The sequence below is a fragment of the Tiliqua scincoides genome, chromosome 8 (assembly GCF_035046505.1).
Source record: "Tiliqua scincoides isolate rTilSci1 chromosome 8, rTilSci1.hap2, whole genome shotgun sequence".
Classification (NCBI taxonomy): domain Eukaryota; kingdom Metazoa; phylum Chordata; class Lepidosauria; order Squamata; family Scincidae; genus Tiliqua; species Tiliqua scincoides.
The window spans coordinates 47,041,391-47,061,359 of NC_089828.1; the positions used below are offsets into that span (position 1 = coordinate 47,041,391).

The window sequence follows — 19,969 nt, forward strand, 5'->3', positions numbered from 1 at the left end:
CCCACTTTCCTGGGAGTAAGCCTCATTGACTATAATGGGACTTACTTCTGAGTAGACATGCCTAGGATTGGGCTTTTTTTCTGAAATACAGGAGCAGGCAATGGGGGGGGGGGAGAATGTGAGGCAAGTGATTCTGGACCTTTGGAAGGTGTGGACCAGTGAGGGGAGGGACAGTGGGAGAGGTGATAACTGCAATTATGAGATGGGGGGGAATGTCCCTGTGGGAGAGGGTGGTGTGGGGGAGAGGAGGAGAGAGGAGTGTCAACTGCCTGCTCCTGTATTTGAGAAAAAAGAGTGCAACCAAAAGCCCAATCCCAGGCATGTCTACTCAGAAGTAAGTCCTACAGGCACATCCCCCCATTGTCGTCCCCCCCAGTCTTTGGCTGCAATCCTAACCACACTTTCCTGAGAGTAAGCCCCATTGCACAAAATAGGACTTACTTCTGAGTAGACCTGGTTAGGATTGTGCCCTTTTGTCATGTAATGATTTTAATTGTATTAATTATATTAATTAATATAATTCCTGTTCCTCAAAGGGAGAGAGACAAAAGGCATTAATTTCCTCTCATTTTTCTTGCTATGTTTGGATAATAGCTATTTCACTACTTTAAAAAAAAGGAAAATAAAAGAAAAAATAAGATAATTATTAACTAGAGACTCCTTCCTCCTACCCAGGAAAAGGAATTGACATCGGGAAGTTCACAATATCCAAAGGGCAGTTACTTACTAATTCTTGCCTGCCCCTTCAAGCCAGGATCAACAGAAAACAGGCTGCCCTTGCAAACAACAATTGCTTTTCATGAAGTTGCTAGAGAACCTGAACACAACTTACTGAGCACCACATACAAAAGGGTCTTAGCACAGGGAACTCTTTTCCCTCTCACACAACACCAGAAACAGGGGACATCCACTAAAGTTGAGTGCTGGGACAGTTAGAACAGACAAAAGAAAATATTTCTTTACTCAGCATGTCGTTAATCTGTGGAACTCCTTGCCACAGGATGTGGTAATGGCATAGCGCCTAGGTGCATTTAAAAAGGGATTGGACAAATTTCTGGAGGAAAAATCCATCATGGGTTACAAGCCATGATGTGTATGTGCAACCTCCTGATTTTAGAAATGGGCTATGTCAGAATGCCAGATGCAAGGGAGGGCACCAGGATGCAGGTCTCTTGTTGTCTAGTGTGCTCCCTGAGGCATTTGGTGGGCCGCTGTGAGATACAGGAAGCTGAACTAGATGGGCCTATGGCCTGATCCAGTGGGGCTGTTCTTATGTTATTATGTAGGGAAGGGCACTGCTTATAAGTCAGCAACTTCCTGTTGCCGCAAGGAAGGCAAATGCTGCCCTGTGATGTATTAGATGTAACAGCTTCCAGCGTGGTTAGGGAGATATACTGGAAGCGTGTACCATGCTATCCATATCTTGCTATTGCATGTGTGCGAAGATGGTCCTTGACGTTTTGTAGCTACATCACGAAGAGCTTCCGCAGGCCAGATTTAGAGCTTCTGGGCGCCGGGTATATCTTAAAGGCCTTATGTTAGACACTGCTGGTTTATTAGCTGCTATTCATGTAGTGCAGGGTAAACAGCAGCTTGAAAGGGGATATAAATCAATGTCTTTCAGAAGACCCTGCAAAGTCAAATTTAAACAAATAGGGGAGGGAGAGGGAAGGAAATCCAAAGCCTCCTTAAAGAGGAATACATTTGTTGTGGTAGAAGAGTATGCAGACACCTTCCTTTTCGGGGTGTGTGCACAAGAGACAAAGGTGTCCCTTTGTCTCAGGAGACAAATGGCAACCCTCTGCATTGAGATTCTGGCATGTGTGCTGGTGTTTTGCTGTGACTTACATCACCGTCCTCCTCCAACGCACACCTCTAAGTTTAATCTGTGGAAGTTCCACGGTCGTCTCTCAGATCTTGATTAAACAAAGATATATCGCTGCAAAAACCCTGAAAGTCCCTTTTGTAGTTCAAAGGGGGGGAAACTGATGTTTTATGATGAGTCGAGCTGCTGAAATGTTCGACGCCCAAGGGGAGAACAATATACTGGAGAACGGAAACCCAGTGCGAAAGCCCCAGGAGGTGAGGAGCAAGCATTCCAAGCCCGACAGAGCGTGCAGGTGCTTTCTGGTTCCTGCCTTTCGGAGGAGCTGGCCCCATGCCACAGGTTGCCGCAAGGGCACCAACAAGGCCGGCCCATCCAGGAGGTTGGTTGAGGTGGTTGCCTTAGGTGGCAGATTGGTGGGCCACTGTGCACCCACTTCCACCTGCCCATTTGTCTCCACTTGGCTTCACCTCCTGGATTAGGAAAGGAAGAGGGGGATGGAACAGAGGAGAAGGCATGGAGAAGAGGAAAGGATGAGTTAGTGTATCTCACTCATCATTTTCTTCTCTTCCACACCTTCTCTTTGGCTCCATTCCCCTCTCCTTTTTCCAATCTAGGAAATGAGAGCAGCACATCACCAGGAGAGGGGGAAAGCATTTGGCCTGCCAATACCAGCTGTCAGGAGGTCAAGGGCCAGCCCTTTCACCAAGACATGGGAGATCTCCCCCCCCCCCCACCATTCATAGATATTTCAGTGTAAGAGTCACAGTTCTATCACTGTGCCTTTTAAAGAAGAGCCATTGCAGGAGCTCTGCAGTTGTCCTGCTGACCACTGTTGGAAACAGGAATTCGGGCCAGTGATTCCATGCCCTCCTTCTAAAATTTTAAACGAAGCTCTGTACGGATGTGAATTTTCTCTGTTTGTCATTGTCGTTTGCCCATTACAGTCCTGCTTTCAGAATGCTGAGGTGTGTTTCAAAACAAAACAATGGTGAAATATAGTTGTGCGCACCCACCGGTGAAGATGTCACCAGCCTTTAGAAATGGCTGTTGGAGAACTGGAAAAGCCGCAGAGAAGAACAAGCAATGATACAGTCCTAAGCATGTCTAGTCAGGAGTAAAGCCTCATTTAGTTCAATGGTAAATGTGTGTGGGATTGCTGATCAGGGGGCTGGAGCACCTTCCTCACGAGAAAAGGCTACACCTTGGGGGCGAGGGGGCTTTTTAGGTTAGAAAAAAGGTGAATCAGAAAGAAGGTTTTTGTTCCTTTCTCATAATACGAAGGGCCAGGAGTCATCCAGTGAAACAGATTGGAAGGAAATTTAGGACTGGCAAAAAGAAATCCTCACAGAGCACATAATTAATCTATGGCAGCGGTTCCCAAACTTACTGCTGCCGTGGCATCCTTTATCCACGGTAGCCTGTCGTGGTGTCACCATTGCGCGAGATCTTGTGAGATCTTTTGTGTAATCTTGGCAAGCTAGGAAGAGGCCGTACAGCGCCTCTGTAAATGTGCTGTGGCACCATGAGGATCATAGACCACCGATCTATGGAGTTTGCTATGGCAAGATGCGGCGATGGTTTCAAGTTTGGATGGCTTTTAAAGGGGATGGACAAATTCATGGGGGAACAGGTCTATGGCTCTGATTACGATGACCCTGGGCCATCTCCAAGTGTATGGTTGGCAACCTTCAGTCTCGAAAGACTATGGTATAAGCCTACAGCACCCGGTATTCCCAGATGGTCTCCCATCCAAGTACTAACCAGGCCTGACCCTGCTTAGCTTCCGAGATCAGATGAGATTGGGCATGTGCAGGGTAACAGTTGCTGCCAAGTGTGCCTCCAAAAGAAATACCAGTTGCAAGGCAAGCAACAGTAGAACGGGGCTATTGCCTTCACATCCTTGCTTGTGGGTTCCCCAGAGGAAACTGGTTGGGTCATTGTGGGAAACAGGGTGCTGGACTAGATGGTCTTTTGACTTGCTCCAGCAGGGTTCTACTAATGTTCTTATGAGATAGAAGAGCCTTAGAGGAGCGCATGCAGTCATCTGGTAGTGACTGTTTAGTGACTCTGTTTCCCTGCATTGTTAACTGAGAAAGCTTTTAGCTGGAGATGCCTGAGATCGGTCCTGGGACCTTGTATGCACACCACAGAAGTGCTGCAGTGCACAGGCCCACAAAGGCTTACCGGCAATTGCCAGCCTTCAAGCACTGGTTGCTGATAACCTGTGGGCTCGCACTTAGATTTGATATGCAGGTTCTTTTTTTTTGATCATGGAAGTTGGGTTTGGAAGGTGTCACCTTCTTTGAGAGGGAAAAGCATGGCTCATTGAGTTTACAGCACGGAGGAGAGAAAAGGAGAAGGATGAATAACAGCGGAGCCTGAGCTCACTTTGCACGGCAAACAATGACTCTTCAGTGGGGAAGCGATATCTCCGAGGTGTGGCTTGAAAGCACTTCCCTCAAACTCGATGGCCCTCTCGCTCTCTGCAAGCGATGCATGACCTATGATCATTATCTCCTTCTTCCAAAGAGAAGGTGAGAAACCGTAAACTCAGGAGAGTGTTCGTAGCATCCAGGCAGCACCGACCAATCTATTAACTCTGGGTGACTGACGGCGCCTTGGCCCCCAGCCAGGCCTGAAACAGTCCTTCGTTTTGTTCTCTTTACTGGACTCCAGAGGCTAATTCTGCTGGTGACACATGTATCGCCAATGCTGGCGCATGGCCACTGGAGCACTCTGCGCACTGTCGGATGCCAGGTGGCTGCTACTGTAAATGCCTCTTGCATCCCTGGAGGCTGAGATCAACTTTCACTGGAGGAAGGCGTGTTTGGATGATCACCAATTCATAATTCATTCTCCATGCTACATGCCTCAAGGAGCTGCGTGATCCCAGTTTGACACCAGCTTTTGTGATCTGCTCCTTTCTTCTCCACCCCTTCCCCAAAGCACTAAATCATCTCTTTCTCTCCCCCTTTCTTTGATTCACTCTGATGCCTCTCTGGAGAATGAGCCTGAGCTGTTGCATATGAGAGAGTGGTGGGTTCACAGAGACTGTCACCGTATTCGCAGCTCTCCATTTCAGAAAAGACTGTTTTCCGTCAAAATAGCCACACAACATCAAGGCTCTGCTCTACAGAGTGCTCCCTTGTAGTAGACACCTGGTCTATCTAGCTCAGTAGGGTTTACATTGACAGGTTGTGGTTCTCCAGGATTTCAGACAAGGCTCTTTTCCCCTGCCCCACTTAGGTATGCTGCCAGGGACTGAACGTAATGACCTGATGAGGGACAGGTCCTCTCTGGAGAAGGATAATTACCTGCCCTTTCACTCTGAAGCTCACCAACCCAAATGGGCAAGCAGATGCAGACCTAGATTACACATTATGCAAAGTAAGAGCATATCATGAGTTAGAGGAAGGGTTGTGGTTCAGTAGATAGTAGACCTTTTGCATGCAGAAAGGTCCCAGGTTCCATCCTAAGCATCGTATCCAGTCGAGCAGGGGCAAGAGCCCTGTCCCAAATCCTAGAGAGTTCCAGTTTGCATTGATGGACTAAGGTTCTAATTCAGTATAAGGCACCTTCTCGTGTAAACGTTTTCTACAGCAGAGCCCTGGTGTGGTGCAAGTATTTGGAAGAAGAACCAGCTCTTCTGAGATGAAGGAATGGCATTTGCTCTTATCTGCAGTGGAGGGAAACAGATCCTACTAGCTGGTGAAATTTTAAGGATTCCCCACCCTTTCATTGGTTTCTGCCTCCTATCCTGTAGTCCAGATACCTCATTAAGAAAAAGGGCAACTAAGGGGGGGCATGATAGAAGTTATCAAATTATGCATGCTGGAGAGAGAGAGAGAGAGAGAGAGAGAGAGAGAGAGAGAGGTTTTTCTTCCTCTCATAATGCTAGAGAGATCAGATTCCCAGCAGCTACATGAGCTGCCGTTTGTATCAGCACAGGTTTTGCATGGCCTCCCCTTGGTGCGAACCAAAAAACTGGAGAGGGCTTGATATAGGATCTTCCTTGAAGCACTTCAGTGTGTGGTTCCTGGCCTGAGTCAGCTGTTGGGTGGGGGGGGGATGGGCCTGGGAGCTCCCAGGAGATGAGGTGAGAATCTATGGCCTCTGATTCCCTGACTCAAGCCACTTTATAACTCCAGCCTTCAGGTGCATCAGGCTTGGCTGGGCCAAGTGTCTGGGCCAGTGTGCATGTTGGATTTCAAGGACAACTTCACTGTGTTGGTGGGATTTTCACAGATGCCCGTGACATCACTGATGATTTGCGATACACTTCCACCATACAAGTTTGCGTGTTTTGTCTTTGGAAAACTTTCATTTTCATTTATTCCTCTAATTCCTATACAGGCTATGCAGCCCCTTCTCCAGAGCGGGAGTGCACAGCTCACCTGTCTGGATTCTTTCTTTCTTTCTTTCTTTCTTTCTTTCTTTCTTTCTTTCTTTCTTTCTTTCTTTCTTTCTTTCTTTCTTTCTTTCTTTCTTTCTTTCAGGTTTGCAAGTTTGTGGTCTGTTTCATTATCCGTTTATGTACGAATCCTACAAGGTGGTGATGACGGGGCAGTTAAAACCCCAGTTTTTGAAAACTCCATTGAAAACTCCAGTTAAGAGAGTTAAGAGAGAGTTTTTGCAACTCCAAGCACTGAATGAGACAGGAAGCTGTCAACATTGAAGATTAATTGTGCGGAGAGCAAGTGAAAGAAGAGAGCTCTGAATTGACTGACAGTCTCCTCTGGAACAATACATTCATACAAACTCTCGGTAGGCTGTGCTTCACCTTTGTGCTGTACAGGCAATAACAGTAATACAGAGAGGGTATAGCTCAGTGACAAAGCATGCAGAAGGTTAAATCCTGGCAGCCTTTCCAAGAGATAAATGTGTGTTCGTGACACCTTGAGTGCAGCTTCCAATCACTGTGGACATTACTGCTCCAGCCGGATTAATGGTCTGACTCAGTAGTATAAGGCAGCTTCATGGGTTAGATCCAAAGATTGACAAGGAATCAAACAGACCTTCCAGACATAGCAATTGCCAGCCACAGGAAAATTAACTGGAGTGTTGGAACAATTGCAGGCAACCATCACCTCTGGCCATTTCAAACACAACCAGTGGCTAGGTGATGGTTGTGAACCAAGTAAACTAGTGTGAAGAGGATAACCCCCAATCCAAACAGAGGTGCTTTAAAGAGGATGGAACTGAGTGGCCTTCCATGTCAGCTGTGGGGAAGGACAAGAACTAATGGAGACTTGCCGTCTTCCATGGAGAAGATTTAGGCAAAATTAGGAAGACTTTCCGGGTGCTCCACCAACCTTCCTAACCACAAAGGTGGTGGAACGACTCAAACAGGTTGTCTAAATGTGTTGTGGAATCTTCGTCACTTGAGCTCTTTAAGGGAAAACTGGAGAAGCGTTTGGCTAGGCCAGTTTAGGTGGGCTCTGTCGTCAAAACGGAGACCATCCAAGAAGAGTCTCTTCAAGGTCATTGCTAGCTTCAACAATGTGGGTGGGCAGACAGTAATTACCTGCACACTTTCAGGAGAGCCACAACTTTCTTGTTCCCTTCAGAGCTTACTCTATCTTCTCTCATTGACCAAGGAGAAGCTAAATTACAGAGCAGGGTCTTGAAAGCAGTGTTGCCTGGTCTCTCAAACTTTCTACCCTAGGAGTTTTCGCACTGGGCTTGGTGACTCCCTCGTCATCCGAATTCCACCATCCAGTGGCACCTTGCCTGTTGTTGCTTCATCAGGCATTCTAGAAATGAGACTGCTAATTAGCTGGTACTGGTTTAGTGTACAAATGACCACTGAGGTCGGCTTTTGATTTCTAAACAGAATGGTTTTGTCAGTCACTTTCTGTATCTTAATGATGGGAAAGGTCACTGAAAAATTCATTGTAAATTCCCTTAGGCCCCAATCCTATACACATTTTTTTTTCCCCCCTGGGAGTAAGCCCTACTGAACACAGTGCAACTTATTTCTGAGTAGACATGCATAGGCTTAGGCTGTAAGTAGACATTAGTGGAAAGGCATATGGGATTTTGGGTTAAGGCCCAAATCCTAACCAACTTTCCAGCATCACTTTCAAGGAACATTCACTGTGTGCATAGCAAGGTTTTGGAATGGGGAGACAGAAGTTTGTCTCTCCCCCTCCCACTTTTCTGTCTCCTCTGCACATGCATCTCTTACAACAAGATGCAATTGTGGTGCTGATGCCCCAAACTGTGGTCACTGTGCTGTTCTTCAACAACAACAAAAAAAAAGGTCAAATTTTCTCCATTCATAACTGTGATGTGTTAAGTACGTGGGAAAACAGAAGAGGACAAGAAATGGATCACAATGGCCTGCAAATTCTCCATGGAGAGTGAGAAAAGTTGGACCATTCCAGATGAAGCACCCCATCTGGAAGTGTCCAGAGTTTCTGTACATGCAAAAGATGACAGGACTAGATTCCTTTAAAAGGAGACTGGAAAGATTTATGGAGAAAAACATCCATCACATGTTACAAATCATGATGACCACATTCAACCTCTGGGTATGAGAGGTAGCCTATCTCTGAACGCAAGATTCAAGGGAGTGGCAACAGAAAACACGTATTTTGCTGTCTCATGGGCTCCCAGAGGCATTTGGTTGGCCACTATGGGATAGAGGAAGCTGGACCAGTAGGGCCTTTGGCCTGATTCAGCAGGGCTGTTGTTATGATATGGGCAGTCTAATCCTAACTTCCCTTGGAGCAGACAGGCCGGTGGATCTGTGCTGCATCCAAGGCAGAATTGAGACTGAAAGCTGCATAGCTTGGGGCAAGGGGAATCGCAGAAGGGGTGGCGCAGAGCTGAGCAGCCCAGGGCTGGCCCAGTCTGCCTGAAACTGGGGTTAAGATTGGCCCGTGCGCCCACCCGCTGCCTGCCCTCCCCCACCTCAAAACACCTCCCTTCTGCCCTCCCCATGCCCCTCCGACCCCTGCGCTGGCCAAGCTTGGCCTACATGGACTCACCCTCCAGACTGCCTTAGCGGGTTCCGTGCCAGCCTCCCTCCTCTTAAGTCAGTGCAAAAGTGCTTTATGGCATTTTTGGGCCGGCACAAGGGATTCTAGGATTGTACCCTAAGAATGTTAGATCAGAGAATTCAACTTGGATTATTTGCATCTTATTTTGCCATGGAATTGTGATGTGCCCTTGGGCAAGGCCCTCTCCCTTAGCTTCAGTTTTTTTGCAAAACAGGGATGCTAGTCACCTACCTCATAGGGTTGTTGAGAAGTTGGCAACGATAAAGGTTGCCCATGGAACCTCTGGCAAAAATCCTATGGAAAAATCAAAGCGATTGTTCCCCAGTGTGGAAAAGAGTGATAATACCGAATTGATGACATAGTTCTGTTCATCTTCACAATACTTTCTAGCATCTGCAAAATGGGGTATCTGATGGAAAGCGTTGACAATCTACAGCAGCGATTTTCAACTGCTGTGCCACGAAAGGGCCACAGGTGTGCCACGGGAGTTTGGAGCACAGCAGTGGAGAACAGCTGAAAAAAACTCATCTGGGTCCTGTGGCTCTGATTCTAGCGCAACTGTCTGTAGTAATGAATTGTCTGCCCCTCTTCCTATAGACAGTTGCCCTAGAGACAGAGCCACAATACCCGGACGAGTCTCTCAGAAGCCAGAGATGACATCACAAGAGGCAAAGACCAGAGAGGTCAGTGTGCTGTGGGAAGGAAAATATTGAAAATCACTGATTTACAGCCTGACTGTGGGGAGGGGAGAGAGGAAGCCTGCGGTTGAATTATGCTGTGCTCTGTTGGGGCAATGAAGAAGAATGTTTGCGGGACCCAGGGAGCAAGGGAGGGAATAGGTGCACACGGAGGCAGGAGGGGGGCCTCATCCTGCAGTGGCCATCCTGCTTGGCCTGTGGCTTGGTGAGCTCATCCTGGGACAGTGCCATATTCCTCCTTTTACGAGGAAGGTGTGTGGGGTGACCCACCCTATTGGTTTCTGTTCCTGGCTGTGGCAGCTTGTTTTATGTTGGGTGTGGTGTGCTCCCATTTGCTCTGTTGTGCCTTCAGTGCATTCACCTCGCAGCCCCACCTTATGGCCCCTCCCACCCTCCCACTGGGAATCGCCCACAATAAGCTTTGTAATTACCTTTATTTGATCTGCGGGATGGATTTGGGACTTTTATGTGTATGTCAGGGAGGTGAGTCTGTAGAAAGCCTGACAGGCTGATTCAGGGACTGCATGGAGGAGGGGGGGAGCAGGGAGGGGGCACCCGGATGGGGACAGCACAAGCTAGAGTCGCTAGGGATGTGTGCTGAGTCATGCAGAACCCGATTGCCAGTACTGAAATGTGCAAAGTTATCACTAAAAGGCTACCAAGGTGCATGTGCAGAGTGCCTTCCCACCCCAAATAACCGAGAAACATGAAAAAAGGGATTACACGAAGAGCTTCCAAAGCAGAGTGTGAGATCTCCAGGCAGCAACCCCTTCCCCCCCGCCCAGCTTCTCTCATTTCAGAAATTAATTGAAACAATGCTTCTCCCCCTCCCGCCTCTCCCCTTCCTCTATTTTCCTCCTTAATTCAAGAGCTAGATTGCGAGTTCTTTGGGGCAGGGACTTGTCCTCACGTTCTTTGCAAAGCACCATGTCATCAGTCAATCAAACAATGCGCACCAGCAAAGACTAGCAGGCTGTGGAGTGGTCTCTACACAAGGGGGTGCTTTCAACAGTGACGCTAAGAACAGTGTTTCCCTGCATAGGACAAGGGAGCAGCTAAAAAATATGATAGACTGTAAAATTATGTCCTTTATGCCACCTGAGGTAGTTGCCTCCTTGTGGACTGGTGAGGGGAGCACCTCCATTCCCTTGCCGGCCTCCACTGCTCCCCCTTCTCCTGTTCCCTGGATTCAAAGAGGAATAGAGTGGAAGAAGAAGCTGGGAGACCAACAGAGTAGTGGGCTAGAGTGTCTCCAGGGGCAGCCCAAGCTGATCTGGTGGCAAATCTGCCACTCTCCCCAAATTCTTCCATTCCTGCCAGAATGCACCAGCACCCACCCTTCATGCACCAGCACCACTCACCCCCTTCATGGCTTCATGATCCTGTTTCATCCCATTCTGCCACTTTACAAGAAGAGGCGAGAAAGGAAGCAATGCTTTTCCCTAGCACTCTGGATGATGCACAGAGAAATGATGATAGCAGTGGGGGTGGAAGTGCTGGAAGAGGAAGTAAGCCCCCCCCCCCATCTTGCAATGCTCTCTGAGCACAGCAGAAGAGAATGGGGCCACATTGGAGGTGGGCCCGGGAAGGTGGCAGGCAGACACAGTTCATGGAGCACACCCCTGCTAGCTTCCTACCTCTCCTAACCCGCTGCTCAAAGTGGTCATTTCAGTGTGCCTCATGGCTGGGCCATTCCCGAGTGTCTCCGACATTCTAGCCCACTCCTCTCCTCTACACTTTCCCTTCCAATCTCTTCCCTACTTCCTTTCCAGATCCAGGGAGTGGGAGGAGGAGGAGAGGCGACGGTGTCAACTGGCAATGCTTCTGGATAAGGGAGGGAGGGTGCTGTATTTGGCCCACCACCACTGGTTCCAGGGGGTCCTGAGCTAGCTCAATTAATATACAGTAGTGCCTAAAATCATAGGCACCTAAGGGAGAAGGGGAAACAGCAAGGTTTCTTCTGCTCTCTGTGTTCCATTACTGATGCTCAGAGAATGGATCACTAAAATCCAGTGCTGCAGTTAGTCAAGTAAACAGTATTATTCTTTCTTCAAGGCTTCGTCTGTTGGAGGCGCATGGTCTGTTCTGAAGTGTGTTCCACTGGGGAGCTTTAGGAAGCAGAGCTGGTAAATACTAGGGGAGCCATGCCATCGTTCCTTATTCAACTCCATTTCCTTGAATAGTAGGATGCAAGGCAATTTCAGTGGGGTTCCCAAGCTGCCCCCCACCCAAGTGCTGGCTGAACCCAGACCTGCAGAGCTTTGGCAAGGTAGCTGCGTCATACGCTTTCAGACAACACCTGTAAGGCCTACACCAGTCTAGGAAAAACAACATGGAAGCCATATGTCCTGGTGGGTTCTGGTGGGCACATGCCAGCGCTCAGTGCCCATGTTTGGTTCCACCACCTGATCACACTCTGAGGCCGTGACAGTTTGCTGTTGCTCCCCAGCCGGACCCAGGCTTACCAGAAGGTGGTGAGGAGCAGCTAACAGCACTGGGTGCAGTTCCTCCTTTGCACCCTCACCCACAGCCATGGGCAGCGGTGAAAGAGAACTGTCACCCACTCACTGTTCTGTGAGCTTTCTCAGTTGGGTATCATTGCTGGTGCCCAGCCAGGAAACCAAACAAGGGAATGGGCAGTGGCTGGAGGAGGGACCTCTTTCTGCTGCTGTTGTTGCATGAAGGAGGACTCATACCTTTCTTCTGCCATGGGGAGTAGCTAGTACAAGCACACAAGTTCTAAATATGGAGGAGCACACCATCGGGAGGTCCCTTGCATGGTTTTTGTCCCAGCCCCCCCCCCCCCCAAAAGCTGGAATCACCACCATCAAATAGCAAAATAATATCAAGCGCATATGTGATACATTTCAAGTGCACAGACCAATCTCATACACATCATAAAGCCTTACAACAACAACAAAATATATCTATTTCCTGTGTACGGCAAGCTGGAACGGCTAAGCCATGCTGCAGTTGCAGATGAAAGGGGTGCAGCAATAGCCACTAGCCCAAGTCACCAAATTGCTTTGTGCCAGGCTCTGAGATCTTAAGCAGGAACTTCCTGGCTGGCTTCCACTTGCTGTGTGCTGCACCAGCCCCAGGGCTGGCCCAAGACCTACTGACCTCTGAGGCGGCACACCAAACACTATCTCTGGTGGGTGAGCATGGATGTGCCTTTTCACCAGGGCACATGCATGTAAATGCATGCACATGGACACTAAGGCTCAGCCTTCTGTTTCACACACTGCAACTGCAAAGATTTTGAACCGCTGAAAAAACACTGTAGTAGAACAACGTGTGTTACTTTTCAAAGCATGTCTTGAACCGAAACACAAAGACCTTTCTTGGTTCTTGAAAACTGGTGAAACTGGTTGTTGCAGAGCAGAGGTAGGGCTGGGCCAAGACCTCCTGGTGCTTCAGACAGCATACTAAATGCTGCTCCCCCTTACCTAGTGAAGTGCCAGCTTCTGCTCCTCCCAGAGGGGAACAGAGCAGAAGAGTATGTGTGGGGCGGTGGGCTAGAGCACCCCATGCTCCAGCACTGTTGCCCACACCACTCTCTTCTCCATACTTCCTCTTCTGCTCTGTCGTCTCTTCCTTTTCCAATTCAGGGAATGAAAGGAAGAAGAGGAGCAATGGAGGTGAGTGGGTGGACAGACATGGGCGCCCCTTCCGGATTGACCTCATAGATGGGCCAGCCCTGAGTAAAAGAATACAGTAGGTCAGTGTTTCTCAAACTGTGGGTTGGGACCCACTAGGTGGGTCACAAGCCAATTTCAGGTGGGTCCCCATTCATTTCAATATTTTATTTTTAGTACAGTAGACTTGCTGGTACCATGGGATGTGACTGCATTTGGGGAAATGTGACAGACCTGTACTTCGAGCAGGCTATTCTGCATATGCTTTTAACAACGGTAGTCAATGGGACTTACTCCTGAGTAAGTGTGGGTAGGATTACAGCCTAGGATTGTTAAAAATTTCCCTGCTTGATGATGTCACTTCCGGTCATGGCATCGCTTCCAGTGGGTCCTGACAGATTCTCATTCTTAAAAGTGGGTCCTGATGCTAAAAGTCTGAGAACCGCTGCAGCAGGTGATCTAGGAAGCTGCCTTACTTGGGTCAGACCATCGGCCTGTCTTGCTCCAGGTTGTTCTCTGTTGACTGACAGCTGCTCTCCAGGGTCCCTAGCAGAGAAAAGTCTTCCCCAGCCCTGCTGGGACATTCCGTATGCAAAGTAGATGCTCTCCCCCCAACCCCCAAATACAAAAATGAAGAATGGCTCCCTGCACACACCCCGTCAATACCAACCATGATTTCTCACTCCCAAACCCAAGCACGGTTTTGGGGTCTCCACCTGCATTTGATACTGCAATGTGGTTGGCCTTCCAGTGCCCACCCTTCCTTTAAAGGGAGAGCAAGATCGACAAGGAAACTATCCTGACTCAAACTTGGAATGAAAAAGATCTGGTTTGCAAGCAGTGCAAGCGACACTGCCATGCAATTAACCTGCAAATGTTTGTGGTCTCCTGAACAAGACTTGAATGTGGGCACAGTTGGAAGAGCCAGGAGTTCAGGCTCTGGCCTGCTTTCCCTCTGCCTATACTAGGGCTAGAGATACATAGGAGTTGAGCTGCTTCCGGATTTCCTAGGAAGAACCTACGAAAGAGGCAGCGACCTAGAACAAGGACTGGGGTCTCTTCCCTCCCTCCCTTTGTGTGGCAGTTACCCATCCCAGCTGGAGGCTCTTGGCGTAGTGAGACTGAGAGCACATCCAGATCAGCTCTTTGACGTGTCAGCAAGAAGTTGCTTTTCTGCTTGCGTTCCCATGTGGCATTTCAATGCGCCTTCCATAGAGCAGACCCCAGAGATTGCCCCTTCCTGTTTCTGCAGTGGGCCTGTGACTCTCCAGGGCTGAACAGGACCATTCACAGCAGTAACCCATTGCAATCATTGAACCAGTGTGAGGTAGCGGCTTGAATCATGGATTTGGACCAGGTTCAAATCCCTGCTCAGCCATCAAGCTTCCAGGGTGACATTGGGCCAGTTCTTATTTCTCAGTCTAACCTACCTCGCAGGATTGTTGTGGGGATCAAAAAAGAGGGAGGAGCCACACACATGACCCTGAGCTCCTTGAAGGAAGGACGGATGGTATATAAAATTGAAAAGGAATTAAATTATTGAACGATTTTTCCCCATTTGTGAATGCAAACATTTATGGTAAGTACCAGGGAAGTCTGGGTGAATGATGACAGTATGGGAACCTTTCCCCTCCGAAAAAGGATGAGTGAACAATGTGTGACAATCCCAGGCTGCACACCCTCCCTGGAAGTGCCCTTGGCTTCTGACATGTTGTTCCAGGACTACTTAAACTTATGTTTTTTGCTTCATTGCCAGCCACCCCGGGCTTCTTTTTATGAGAAAAAGGCAGGGCTTAAATATAGAAAATTAATGAATGATGACATCAGGCACACTCAAATGATGGGAGAATATGCGGGGGGGGGGTTGTTTGTGAAATCCACAAGCCCCACCCAACTCTGGCCCAATTAAGCCACATTGTGCCCCCTCTGTGTAGCTTCTAAAAGCAGGAGCTAAAGAGGGAGGAGCAAAAGGCAAGGGAGCCGCCCCCCCTCCCCCACTAGTCCTTCAGTAATTGGTCTCCTTTCATGTCATGTGTTTTGACTCTATAGCAGTATGGATGGGAAAACGCTCTAGATCAGCAATTTTCAACCTTTTCCATCTCATGGCACACTGACAGGGTGGACAACTGACAATGAACACCATGCTGCCGGCGTGGGGGGGGGGAGGCTCACATTCCCCAATAGCCCTGCTGATAAATGAGCATCCCTCAAACTCCCATGGCGCACCTGCATACTATTCTTCAGCCAAACACCAGTATGCCACAGCACACCAGTTGGAAATCACAGCTCCTAGAGGGAAGCTACAGAACAAGCTCTAAGCATAGGGCAGGAGCAACATCAGAGCAACATTCGGAGCAGCGTTGCTTCTACGTGCATGTGTCTTGTCTCTTGCAGCTGAGCAGTTGGTTTAATAGGACAATTCCCATCATTCGTTTCTCCTGGAACTGAAAAGGTTCACTGGATTGGAATGTTGTCAGATGGACACAACAGTGATGAACTGATGGCTGGGGATGGCGGTGGCAGCTTCATCGTGGGGTGGAGGGCAGACACGCATCCCCCTGAGATGCTGATAAACTTGGGGTTTCTTTTTCAGCTCTACATTTCTGTGATACGTACTTGCTGAAAGCACATGTCCCCACTTAATTAAATGACACTTTATCGGGAACTTGCCAGTTATCACCTTGCCAGTTTTGCAACCCATCAAATATCAGGTCGCAACCCACTGGTGGGTCCCGGCCCTCAGTTTGGGAACCACTGCCTTATGGTATTTGTCTAGCATGAAATAGACCTTATGCATCCGTCTGTTCTTCAGGAGGGGCTATAGCTCAGCGATCAAGTCTATGTATGCAGAAGGTCCAATTCGTGGCATCTCCAGGTAAAACTGGGGAAGATACCTGCCTGAAATCCTGGACAGTTGCTGCAAGTCAGAGATACTAAGTGAGATGGTCAGACTCTGTATAAAGCCACTGCCATTATCCTTGGCAAACATACGGAATAACAGCCTTCAGCACTATCTATCATCTCTGCACAGAGAAATCATATTCGCTTGCACCCAGAGGCCATTTAGTCCAACACACAGATCACCCTCAGAAATTCCATGGCATGAAACCAGCCGAGAATAGGTGCTGTGTGGGAAGAGGTTGTGATATGAGGGGCCAGTGGGCCACGCAGTCAAGGGCCACGATGAAGGCTACCCTTCAAAGTCACTGCCCATCTAGTCTGGGGTATAATTAGTTTCCAAAGAACGTATGGAACCCTAGGGAAGGCTAAGAGGGCACCCCCAAGGAAAATGTTTTGGAGTGCAAAATCCAGGCCATGCTTGCTTCCATGACAGCCCAATGCCCAGAGGTAGGAGGGGAAAGCTGGTGAACTGTCAACCCCCAGCATCTCATACCAATTCAGACTGTGCTGCTCCTTGTAAGATATGGCAGCAACCAGCCTATGTATCCTGAAGATGGGTCATCTATGGCCATCGATAAACTTATCCTCCGTGAATTTATCGAATCCCCTTTTCAAGTCATCCAAGCTGGTGGCCACCACCACTTTTTTTTTAAAAAAATCCCAGTACTTTAAGTACACAGTAATACAATAACAGAGTTCCTCTGACCATGTGCAGTAATGTGAAGTAATTCTCTCCTAGAATGTAATTTGGAGAGCTGATATAGAATACTGTAGAGGTGGATAGAAGGTAGATGGGGATCTGCAGGTGAATCTTTGGGTCATTTAGACCACCAAGGACTTCTCCTTTGCAATACATGAAAAACGATATTGTACAGCTATTGGAAAGATTACTGCTAATGTACATGAAAGGCTATAGAAATGCTAATTGTTCCCATTTTCTACAGCAGCAGTTCAATTGTGAGATGGGTGAACGTATAATAATAATTCTCAAGAGTGCACATGAATGTCTGCGGAGTGCATTTCCGTCACCACAAATGGTTGGCAACCTTCAGTCTCGAAAGACTATGGTGTAAGCCTACAGCACCTGGTATTCCCAGGTGGTCTCCCATCCAAGTACTAACCAGGCCTGACCTTGCTTAGCTTCCGAGATCAGAGGAGATCGGGCATGTGCAGGGTAGCAGTGCAAACACAGCCAACCACCAAACTTTTGGAAACCAACAAAAAAATCCATTCGTGCCGTTTCCTGTGATCCTGGTGCGACACAAGTGTGTGCGATTTATCATGTTGAAGGACCAGTACAGAATGGTGCGTGTTGCAGATTAGCAATTCATAAAGGATAGATTATCCATGATAAATAATTGGAACTTCCATGCATAGGGGTGGGCTTCCTCCGCACTATGCTGGGGACGAAAGGGATCGAGCTGGCTTTGTGCTTGTTTGATGTGAACTTCCCAGAGCTACCTTTGGTGCCTGCCTGATGAAAATAGGATGCTGGACTGAAAAAGCCAAACCCTCTGCCCTGAGCTGTGGTTTGACCGCCTCCCTTCTCCTCTTATCTCTGGATTTATCCTCTCCTGGGAAAGAAAAAAAAAATCAGCTGGGAAGGCTCTTCAAAGTCATCAGGTGAGTAAGCAAAAGCAGACTCAACCTCTCTCAAGAGACTTGCTTCAGGCTGGGGTAGGGAATGTGGTGTGTTTAAAGTTCGGGCTTTTTCTCTCTCTTTTTTGATGACTTAAACAACTCCCCCCCACCCCATGCTCAACCCTTAATAAACACAGAGCAATCTTCACGACCGTACAGTCTGCTGTTTTAGAGGGACAACCAAGGTTCATGCTCATCAGCTAATCCTCGGAGCCTGCAGTGTGTTCGCCTTATTGCAATACCTGCCACTCTTTCTTGTGGGCACAGCAGTGCTGCAAGTCGCAAAAAGGGGGGGACGACGACACTGGGACCAGCACTTGTTGAGAATCCAAGATTTCCACCTTGAAAGAAAGGAAGCCCTGCTCATGAAGCCAGTGCGCAGAAACAGCTTGCACTTCTTCAGTGGTAAAGGAAAGGCAATCTGCACATGCTCTGAGATGCTTGTCTTTAAAAAAAATTATTTTATGTATCCCAAGACTCAACCCTGGGGTTCAAAACAGATTATAGGGCTAAGCTCCGGCACAAAGTAAGTCCTGGGGCACAGGCAGGGTGGTGTATGTTCGGTACCTAATTCACACACACACCCCACATTCTGCACCCAGAATACATTATTCAAATTAAGTAACATTTCCAAGTACCTGTTTTCTATCATTTATAATCCTATGAAGCGAAGAACTGGGATTTAAGGGTTTTTTTTTGTTTAATGTGACCTTCGATTTATTTATTTTTAAGCAACATCTGTGGGTTGCGACATCTCAGGATCAGAACTGGGAAGATGGGGAACACTTCAAAAAAAAGAATTGTATCCGGAAGGAAAGTGGGATTGAGAATATATGAATATGCCATGCTGAGTCAAACCATTGATTCCCCTCCCCAACTCAGAATTGCCTACACAGGTCTGCAGCAGCTTTCCAGGATTTTAGACAGAGATTTTTTCCAACCCCACCTGAAAAAAACCAGGAATTGAAACTGGCCCTTTCAGCATGCAAAACAGCTGCTCTACCACTGAGATAGAGCCTCCCCAACCTTCACAGACTGGTTCCACATTCATGTCCAACCCTTGCGGTCTATAATATTGTGAGGACTTGTCGGTGCAAATGGGCCAGTTCAGATCCATCTCAGGCAGAATAATTTGTCAGGGGTCAAATCTGTGACTCATTCACACCAGTTGAAAGGCACATTGCTTCAGGACTTGATCAATAGACTAGGCCTATCCGGGTTTGCTCTCATCCCCAGGAAACATGAAACAAGCATTCTGTATGATTATCTGAAGTGGCTGTGTTCTGGACACCAGCACTCTGTAATGGCAAGAATCCCTCAAGCCAACATGAGATTATGGGACACTGAATTGCCCTGCTACATGACAAACAAGTGATTTTTTTTTTTTTCAAAGACACAAGAGGTTAATTAAAACAAGCACAATCTTACATACAGCTTCTTTGCAGTAAAATGCAAGGTAGGAGATCCAGTCTAGAAGTAGAGCTGAATAGTACAAATCTTGTCTTGTTAGTCAAGGTTAGTATGTTTGTGCTCAAGCTACCCCTGCTAATTGGGTAAGAGGCACTTTTTCAAGTGGGTGCTCCTTTTTTTAGCAGGGGGAGGGTAACTGGCCCACCTCCCCCCAGCAGTGTCTGTTCTAGTGGCTGTCTGCTGGTATTCATTTGCATCTTTTTAGATTGTGAGTCCTTTTGGGACAGGGAGCCATTTAGTTATTTGATTTTTCTCTGTAAACCGCTTTGTGAACTTTTCGTTGAAAAGCGGTATATAAATACTGTTAATAATAATAATAATAACAACATTCAAATCACCTAGCCAACGCTACCAGCAGGGTCCGTTTGCGTACCCAAGTGATGCTGCACATTGCACATGCATGCGTCAAGCAGCCATCACAGGAGAAGTGAGCCAAGGGCAGTAGCATAGCTAGAGGGGGTGCAAAACACTAAGTTTTGCAGGGACTCTCAGCGTGGTGTGCAAGTGGCCCCTCCCCTTCGGAGCCATTCCGGGCAGGGGGAGCAAAACGGAGGCAAAAATGGGAGGGGGGCCACTTGCACACTGCAGTGAGGCTCCCTGCAAAGTTTAGTGCTTTGCACCCCCTCTAGCGACGCCACTGGCCAAGAGGCCAGGTAGGGCAAACAAGGAGTTTGTGCTTTTCCCAGCCCTTTTGGATTCCAGAAAGTCATGTACTGCTGGTGTGAGCTTACAATAAGTGTGCTTGCTGGCCAGAAGGTAATGTTGGCACCAAGTCAGATACAGCCTTGT

General features: G+C 48.0%; 2 pseudogenes; both read right to left on the minus strand.

The window, feature by feature from the left end:
* Nucleotides 1-3,540: 3,540 nt before the first annotated feature.
* LOC136659541 (5S ribosomal RNA) lies at nucleotides 3,541-3,657 on the minus strand (annotated as a pseudogene).
* A 13,484-nt stretch (nucleotides 3,658-17,141) lies between these two features.
* On the minus strand, nucleotides 17,142-17,257 carry LOC136659496 (5S ribosomal RNA; annotated as a pseudogene).
* Between the last annotated feature and the right edge of the window lie 2,712 nt (nucleotides 17,258-19,969).